Genomic DNA, 10,301 nt, shown 5'->3' on the forward strand with positions numbered 1-10,301 from the left:
AAGATTTTGTTCCTATTTTTCCATTTTCTCATATTAATCCCATTCCCTTCTATCTTTTCCCCTAGCTCTCCCACTTCCTTCCCCTTTACCCCTTTTCTTCCTATTTCACATTACCTATTGTACATTTAGTCCTTATTTACACTTTCAGTTTCTCACACCAGAGAAACTATTTGGTATTTACACATGTGTGTCCTATTTATTTCACTTAAGAGTATTGCCTCAATGTGCATCCACTTAGCTATAAATGTCTCTAATTTCTCATTTTTTATGGCTGAGTAGTACTTCATTTTATTAAAAAAAAACACATTTTCTTTATCCATTCTCCAGTTGATGGGCATTTGGGCCGTTTCCAAGTTTCAGCTATTACAAACTGCGCTGCTATGAACATGGGCACACATATGTCACTGTGGTATGATTCTTTTAATTCTTTGGGGAAGAGCCCCAGCACTGGAATAGCAGGGTCAAATGGGACTTCCAGTCATAGTTCTTTGAGGTATCTCCATACTGATTTCCACAGTGGTTGCACCAGTCGACACTCCCACCAGCACTGGAGCAGGGTTCCTCTTTCCCCACAGCCCTGCCAGCAGTGGTTATTGGTTGATTTCATGATAGCAGCCATTCTTTCTGGAGTGAAGTGGAATCTCAGGGTTGTTTTCATTTGCATCTCTCCAATGACCAGTGATGTTGAACATTTTTTCATGTATTTATTTGCTATTTCTACTTCTTTATCTGAGAAATGTCTGTTCATTTCAGATGCCCATTTTTGGATTGGGTCTTTGAATTTGGGAGGTCTGATCTTTTTAAGTTCTTTATAGATTCGAGATAGTAGACCTTTGTCTGAGGAAGAGCAGGTGAAGATTTTTTCCCACATAGTGGGTTGTCTCTTCACACTGCTGGTGGTTTCTCTTGCTGTGCAGAAGCTTTTTAATAAGAAGAGATGCATTTGTTGATTGTTTGTGATAGTTCACGGGCAATTGAGGTTTTTTCATAAATTCTTTTCCTACACCAATGTCTTCAAGGGTTCTACCTAACCTCTGTTCCAACTGGTTCAGAGTTTCTATTTTAATATTTAGATCTTTAATCCATTTTGATTTTAGTTTAGTGCATGGTGAGAGATACAGGTCTAGTTTTAATCTTTGGCAAGTTGAAGCCCAATTTTTCCAGTACCATTTAGTAAGGAGACTATCTTTCCTCCACTGAGGATATTTGGCTCCTTTGTCAAAGATGAGATGGCTGAGTGTGTCTGGAGTTGTTTCTGCATCTTCTAATCTGTTCCACTGGTCTTCAAGTCTGTTTCTTTGCCAGTACCATGCTGTTTTTATCACAGTAGCTTTGTAGTATAGTTGCAGATTAGGGATTGTGATACCCCCTGCCATGTCTCTGTTACCTAGAATTTCTTTTGCTATTTTGGGTCTCTTCTTGCTCCAAATGAATTTTTGGATTGTTTTCTCACAGTCCATGAAGTATGCTGCTGGAATCTCAATAGGAATTGCATTAAATCTATATAGCAGTTTTGGAAGTATGGCCATTTTCACTATATTAATCCTTCCTACCCAGGAGCAGGGGATGTCTGTCCATTTTCTGATATCATCTTCAATCTCTCTTTTCAGAGTGCCAATAGTTTTCAGAGAAGAGGTCTTTGATTTCTTTCATTCCTAGGTATTTCAGTTTTTGGATGCTATTGTGAAAGGAATTATTTGCCCTATTTCTCTCTCAGTGAGTCTGTCATTGGTGTAGAGGAAAGCTATTGATTTTTGTGTGTTGACCTTGTAACCAGCTACTTGACTGAATTTGGTTATTAAGTCTGGAAGACTTTTGGTGGAGTTCTTGGGGTCTTCTATATAGAGTATCATGTCATCTGCAAATAATGACAATTTGATTTCTTCATTACCTATCTTTATTCCTTTTAATTCTTTCTCTTGTCTAATTGCCGTGGCTAATGTTTCCAGAACTATACTGAACAAGAGTGGTGATAGTGGACATCCTTGTCTTGTTCCTGATTTTAGTGTGAAGGATTTCAGTTTTTGACCATTTAGTATGATATTGGCTGTTGGGTTTTCATAGATGGCATCTATCAGTTTGACGTAGAGGCCATCTATTCCAATTTTTTGTAGGGTTTTTATCATAAATGCATGTTGGATTTTGTCAAATGCTTTTTCTGCATCTATGGAGATAACCATATAGTTTTTGTCCTTGGCTCTATTGATATAGTGTATTACATTAATTGATTTTCATATATTGAACCATCCCTGCATCCCTGGGATGAATCCCACTTGATCAGGGTGTATGATCTTCTTGATGATCTTCTGCATTCTGTTTGCCAGTATCTTATTAAGGACTTTTGCATCTATGTTCATTAGTGAGATTGGCCTATAGTTCCCTTTTTCAGTTGGGTCTTTCTCTGCTTTGGGGATCAAGGTGATGCTTGCTTCCAGGAATGAATTTGGGAATATTGCTTCCCTTTCAATTTCATTGAAGAGTTTAAACAGTAGTGGCAGCAGTTCCTCTCTAAATGTCTTGTAGAATTCAGCAGTGAAGCCATCAGGGCCCAGCCTTTTCTTAGTTGATAAGTTTTTAATTACATTTTCAATTTCATTGGTTGATATTGGGTTGGTCAGAATTTTTAGGTCTTCTTCGTTCAACTTTGGTAACTCATATGTATCTAGGAATCTGTCCATTTCTTCTGTGTTGTCCATCTTATTGGCATATAGGTTCTGGAAGTAGGTATTGATGATCCTCTGGATTTCTGCTGGGTCTGTTGTAAGTTCACCCTTTTCATTCCTAATTGCATGGATTTGGGCCTTTTCTTTCCTTTTTCTGACAAGGTTGGCTAAAGATTTGTCAATTTTTTTGATTCTTTTGAAGAACCAACTCTTGGCTTCATTGATTTTTTGTATCATTCTCTTAGTCTCCATTGCATTGATTTCTCCTCTGATCTTTATAATTTCCTCCCCTGTATGAGCTTTGGGGTTGTCCTGCTCTTCTTTTTCTAGAAGCTTGAGGTTCAGCATGAGGCTATTTAATTGGGCTCATTCTGTTTTCCTAATGTGCATATTCACTGCTATGAATTTCCCTCATAAGACTGCTTTCATTGTGTCCCATAGATTTCAATATGTTTTATTGTCATTGTCATTTAATTGAAGGAACTGTCTGATTTCTTCTTTAATTTCCTCTGTGATCCATTGGTTATTCAGAAGTGTGTTCAATTTCCACGTGTTTATGAAATTTTTTGTTTCTTCTGCTATGGATCTCCAATTTCATTGCACTATGGTCTGATAATATACAGGGGATAACTTCAATTGCTTTGCACTTCCTTAAACATGTTCTATGTGTATGTGGTCTATTTTTGAGAATGACCCATGTGCAGCTGAGAAGAATATGTAGTCTGATTTTGTGGGGTGGAAGATTCTGTAAACACCTGTTAAGTTCATTTGTTCATGAGTTCGATTGAGTTCTAATATTTCACTACTTATTTTTAGTCTAGTTGATCTATCTATTTGTGACAGTGGGGTGTTGAGGTCCCACACTACAATTGTATTAGTGCCTATATGACTTTTCATGTCCGTTAGTATTTGTTTTATATAGTTGGGTGCACTAGTATTTGGTGCATAGATATTTATGATTGTCATCTCTTCCTCTTGGATTCTTCCCTTTACAAGGATGTAGTGTCCTTCTTCGTCTCTCTTAATCAGTGTTGGTTTGAAATCTACTTGATCTGCCAAGAGGATAGCTACTCCTACTTTTTTTCAGGTTCCTGTCACATGGAGTATTGTTTTCCACCCTTTAACTTTCAGTGTATGAGTTTCCTTTTGAATTAAGTGTGTTTCTTGTATGCAGCATATTGTTGGATTCTGCTTCTTGACCCATTCTGTCAGTCTATTTCTTTCGATTGGTGAATTGAGACCATTAACGTTGATGGTTATAACTGAAACGTATTGACTTGTCATTGCCATGACTTTTTCTTTTTGTTGGGTTCTCCCCCTTTACATTTAATTTCTTTTCATGCCAGATGGGTACATTCTGCTTTGCTTTCTGGGGTTGTGATCCTCAATGTCTGTTCCTAGGATATTGTGTAAACTTCTTTGGAGTGCTGGTTTGGTATTCATGAAGTTCCTAAGGTGCTCTTTGTCATGAAAGTATCTTATTTCTCCATCCATTTTGAAAGATAGTTTTGCAAGGTACATCAATCTGGGTTGGAGGCTGTTTTCTTTTAGGGCTTGGAATATGTCACTCCAAGCTCTTCTTGCCTTGATGGTTTGTGTTGAGAAGTCTGCTGTGATTCTAATGGGCTTTCCTTTTATGTGATTTCTTTCTTTTCTCTGATTGTTTGGAGAACTTTGTTCTTCTACTGTCTCTCTGGAATCTTAACAATTATATGCCTATGTGTAGATATTTTTGATCAGGGCTATTTGGAGTCCTATATGCCTCACTTATCTGTATGTCAAGCTCTTTTCCCCTGCTTGGGAAGTTTTCTGCCATTATTTCTGTGAAGAGATTTTTTATGTCATCTGCACTATCTCCTGTTTCTTCATTGAGCCCAATCAGTCTTATGTTATTCTTTTTTGCATCATCTAGCAGCTGCTGGATTGATTTCTCATGTTCCCTTTTAATTTTGAAGCAATGTTTCTTTTCCTGGTCACTAATTGCAATCTTATCTTCTGTATCTGAAATTCTGTCCTCACATTGGCTCATTCTGCTGTGTAGACTTTCAATGGAGTTTTTCATGTCCTGGAAATCTATTTGCATCTGTTTTATGGATTCCATTTGTTTCTTATGTTGGGATTCCATCATGTTCCTCAGCTCCTCTCTAGATTTATTAATCATGTCTTGCACTAGGGGCACAATTTCTTCTGTTATCTGAGAAATTTCTGATTTAATTTTTTCCAGATCCCCTTTTTTTGCCAGTTCAGTGGGTCCAGGTTGTTGAGTATCAGAGTGTTCCATCTCATTTCCCTTTGGGTTTTCTGTAGGTGATCTGGAAGTCTGGTTTTGAGACTTATTTATGTGTTTTCTCATTTCAGCTGGGACAGGGGGATGTTAGTGCCTGCACAGATTACCTCCTCTGAGCTAGGTGAGGTGGGACAGGGACCGGGGAGCTGCGGTAGGGATGGTGACCCAAAAGCCCTTTCCTGTGGGCTGGCAGCAGCCGGAGGGATCGTGGCCTGGAAACCCCTCCCTCTGGGCTGGGAGCAGTGGGAGGGATGGTGGCCTGGAAGCCCCTTCCTCTGGGACAGGAGCAGCGGGACAGAAGGTGGCCCAAAAGCCCTTTCCTCTGGCCTGGGAGCAGCAGGAGAGATGGTGACCAGGTAACCCCTTCCTCTGTACCAGGAGGAGTGGGATGACGGCTCAGAAGCCCCTACCTCTGGGCCAGTAACAGTGGGACTCAGTACCTCAGTCTGGTGGTTTGGTGTCCTCTGCATTTTTGTAGTGTGGAACCAGGTGGCTGCCTGTCTGCAGTGGGGTGATTTGTTGTCTTCAGCGTGACTCAGGACCTCAGTAGGGCATGCACAGACCTGCCTGTCTGCAGCAGGTTGATTCGGCGTGTTCTGTGTGACTCAGGACCTAGATAGGGCATTGCCAAGCTGATTTCTAACTCTTGAATTTAAGCAGTGCTTTTGCCACCAGCTTCCTAAACAGCTGGCACTACAAGCATATGTCACTGTACCAAACTTCGAAGATTTTTTTAATTTGAATTTTATTTTCTACTAGTTTACTTCAATAACATTCTGCTGAAATATTTTTTTTTGGAATGTTCTAAAATTCCTTGTGTTATTGATTTCTAATTTCATACCACTCTGGGCAGAAAAGATACTTAATATGAATCTATCTTCTTAATCTTGATACCACTTGTTTTTCAGTTTAAAATATGCTCTATACTGGAGAATTTGTGAGAACATATATTCTTCTGAATTTAAATGGAATGTTGGATTTCCTGCTACTGTTACATTACTCTATCCCACTGATCTACTAATATTTGTTTTTTGTATATTTTATAACTGCTAAATGTTCATGAGCTGACACATTTTTATCACCCAATGACCCATTTTGCCTCTTTTTACAGTTTTCAGCCTCAAGTGCATTTTAACTGTTATTAATACCAATATTTCTGCTGCCTTTCATTTGCATGGAATATCATTTCCATTCCTTTAATTTCAATCTATGTTTATTTTAATGCTAAAGAAAATCTTGTGGAAGCAACCTATAATTGGTTATTTTTTAACTTATTTAACTATTTTGCTTTCTTTTAAGTAACAGTTGAATTGAATGTCATGTTAATTCTTAATATATAAGGATATCATATGTTATTTATGTATTTATTGTTTTGGAAATGCTTTGTTTCTGTCTTCTTTCCTTTATCATTTTTCTTTACACTTCAGTGGTTTGATCTAGAATTGTAATTTAGTTATTTATTGATCTTTTGTGATTTGCGATAGTATTTTGTTTACAGTTAACAAAAGACTTCCATGAAATATTTTAAAGAGCCCATTTCATGATGACACTCACTTAAGTGTAATCAAATTTTTAAAAGTGAAGGGTTAATCCCCTCTGCCCATGCATTTTCTATTTTTTTATTTCACAACTAATACCACACTACTCATCTTACTTGGACTTTCTTAAATTTTCTTGGTTCACTTTGTCTTTGTTTTGCTCTAATAGAGTCTTGCTTGGATTGAATCTCACTTTCCTGTGTTTGAGTATTAATATTTTCAACAAATTTGGAATCTTTTTGTTATTTTTAAATGGTCATTCCATGCTTCAATTTTTCTCTTCTCTGTTACCCCTCTTGGGACTTGAACATTTTCTCCTCTCATGTTGTCCCACAAAGTCCATGAGCTTTCTTCATCAGTTTCAATTCTTTGTCTATTCATCCTCTCACTGTAAGTGGGCTGGAAAATATTTCAATCCCTGCTCTGCCAAAGTGCGGCTCTGCAGAGTCTGTCCCTAAGGCCTCACAAGCCACTTGCCAGCCTCACAGCCTGTGCCCACACAGTGCTGTGTAGAGTTTGAAATCATGGCTGCCAACCCAGCTTTGGCATTGAGCCTCAGGTGTGGGACCATAAGGGACAGCTGTTCTGAGTAGATCTGGATTCTGTGTCTTCAGGGGCTGGCCTGGACAGAGGGTCCATGAGCATAAGCATGGTGACTTGGTCTGAGTAGGACTGACCAGTGTAGCAGAGGAATGAAGCAGGTGCCTGGTTGTCTGTTCCATTCCAGGCCAGTCTAGCTCTGGGGCTGCTGAGGTCACACTGCTGCTTTGGTTGTCCAGGAAACCCACCTTCCCAGAAAAGCCTGGAGCCAGATGTGGTGGATACAGCCTGGCCCAGGCAAGCTTACACACAGCTAGGTACCAGCCAATAGGATAGGCCTTGCACCAGGTCTAACCCCGGGAAGCTCTTTCCATCTAGAGGGTGTCCTATCTGTTAGTCTGTGGGGGCCTGATGACTAAGGCTGTGGGAGTAGATCTGGTGCTGGGAAGACCCCAACATTGGAGTTGTGTGGGTCAGCCTGGTGCTGGCTCTGTGGCCAATTGGTTTGGTCTGGTCAGGTCCAGGTGACTGCAGCTGACCCAGCTCTGAGAAAGTCTGGATCCTCCTCCCAAATTGGGGAAAAGATACAGAGGAAAAAATCTAAGAGGAAGTATTGCTATAAGAAATGCAGAAAAACTCAAATGATTCTAGAATATTCTAAAATCATTAGCTAAATTTCCGTTTAACAAAATTGTAAACTACTGTGAATTAGAAATATCATTACAGAATTTGGAGGGACACAGTTGTGAAAATGGTAGATATTTAACTATATAAATAGGAAACTATAGTAAGATATTTTTGCATTCTTAAAATTGTTTTTCTATCAATGTCCCTGATATACAAAAGTAATTGTCAAACTATAAAGAGTGAATATTTTCTAAGAATAATGAATGAAATGCTTATCTTTGATAGAAAAATATTTCTTAAAAATTTATAGGAAGAAGCCTTCATATACATAGAAAAGATGAAGAAAAAACCTGGGTAAATAATTTGTGAATTAAATAACAAAAACAAGTGAATTATAAAACTGGAAAATATTTAAATTCAATAATGGTACTATATAATTCATCGTTAAATTTTAGGAATGAAAGAGATTTCAAAATTATGATTTTTTTGAAATCCAGTTATGAGGCAATGAAACTACCTTCATTTATGTATCAATCATAAGCATAGAAATATGAATAAAATTTAATTCATTAAAATTGCAGTTATTTCAAATAGCAATAACCTGCAAAATATATTATTTTATAAGATCAAAAGTTATAGAATTGTAATGTGCTACTAAACTACAATATTATCCAATGACTATAAGACAAATCAATAAATTTTATGAAAAATATATATAAATATATCCATATCCATATATGTAATGATTGAAATATGAAATAATGTAGTTAAATCATTATTTTTTCATTTTGATATTAGAGGGTTTTTTTTTTTTTTTACAGTATAATGACCTATCTGTAATGGTTACAGAAGAATCAAGAAATTTCAGTGTTTGTTTGTGGGATTCTCCCTGAGGTCTCCTTTGAAAACATTCAACAGAAACATTGAATTTCTAAGTTGTAAAATTATGGTTACAGGTGAAGTACAAAAAAAAGTAAAGGGAGAGAAGGTACATAAGGAAAAGCATGTTCAGCTCAAGTCTCCCACTGAAGTGAAGTCACAGCTGAATGCAGCACTCAGAGATACAGGTGCAGCATGGGTCCTGTCTACACCAGGTCCCCATAGAAAGTGAGGACCAATGTGTTTTCTGGGTAGGCAGTGGTTTGTCCTGCTTCAGAAATGCTTTAGAGTAACAACCAGCAACAAAAAGGGCTATGAATGAGTGGATAGAAGAAAAAGAGTGCATTTTTTTAGATGAAGAAGGAAAAGACAGAAAATAAATAAATAAATAAATAAATAAATAAATAAATAATGAAAGAGTAACTACTGGCTAAAATTTCTCCCACTTTGTGGGCTGTCTTTTCACTCTGTTGGTGGTTTCTTTTGCTGTGTAAAAGCTTTTTAATAAGATGAGATCCCATTATTGATTCTTTGTAGTATTGCCTGTGCAGTCTGGGTTTTGTTATGAAGTCTTTGCCTACTGCTACTTTCTCCAGAATTCTACATATTCTCTCTTTCAGCAGATTTAGTGTTTCTGTTTTAATATTTAGATCTTTGATCCATTTTGATTTTAGTTTAGTACATGATGAGAGACATAGGTCTTGTTTTAGTCTTTGGCATACAGAAAGCCAGTTTTTGCAGCACCATTTATTAAAGAGGCTATCTTACTTCCAGTGAAGGCATTTCACCCTTTTGTCAAAGATAAGATGGCTGAGTGTGTCTGTATCTTATAATCTGTTCCATTGACCCTTGGGTCTGTTTTCTTTTGTTTTTTCCAGTACCATTCTGCTTTTATCACAGAAGATCTGTAGTATAATTTCAAGTCGGGAAAAACATTTTACCCAGCAATTCTTCAGAAAAGACTAATATTTAGAGCACATGAAAATTTAAAAAAAATCAGCCCACCCAAATTTAACGATCCAATATGAAAATGGGCTCTGAGATGATGTACACTTTTCAGATGAAGAAGTAGAAACAGCAAATAAATGCATAAAAATGTTCAACCTCACTGGTCATTCAAGAGATGCAAATTAAAACAACACTGTGATTCCACCTCACTTCAGAAAGAATGGCCATCATCAAATACTGGCAGGGTTGTAGGGAAAAAGAATGCCCTTCTCCACTGTTGGTGGGAGTGTAGACTGGTACAACCACTGTGGAAATCAGTGTGGAGTTACCTCACAAAACTAGGATTAGAGGTTCCATTATACCCAGCTATTCCCCTTCTGGGGATATTCCCAAAAGAATGAAAAGCATTATACCACAGCAATATATGCACACCCATGTTTGTAGTGGCACAGTTTGTAATAGCCAAATCTTGGCGGGGGGGGAATTTCCATCAACCAATGAATGGATAAAAAATATTTTTTTAATATAATGAACTACTATTCAGCTATAAATAAGGATAACCTTTAGAGATTTTTTGGTAAACAGATGCATACTTTTCAGTGAAATAAATTGAACACACATATGTAACTATCTCATAGTTTCTCTACTGTGAGAAACTGAAAATGTAAATAAGGACCAAAAAGAATAATAGATATTGGAACATAGGAAAAAATTGTTCAAAATTGTACCAAGTGTGAAATACTTTGTTAATAATTTGTTAATACTTTGTTAATAATTAAAATGTTTGATGCAAAAGGTATAGTATTAGAAAATAAGCTG

The sequence above is a fragment of the Heterocephalus glaber genome, unplaced genomic scaffold, assembly GCF_053883595.1.
Source record: "Heterocephalus glaber isolate CG9 unplaced genomic scaffold, H.glaber_assembly_v1.0 deba00001462, whole genome shotgun sequence".
Classification (NCBI taxonomy): Eukaryota; Metazoa; Chordata; class Mammalia; order Rodentia; family Bathyergidae; genus Heterocephalus; species Heterocephalus glaber.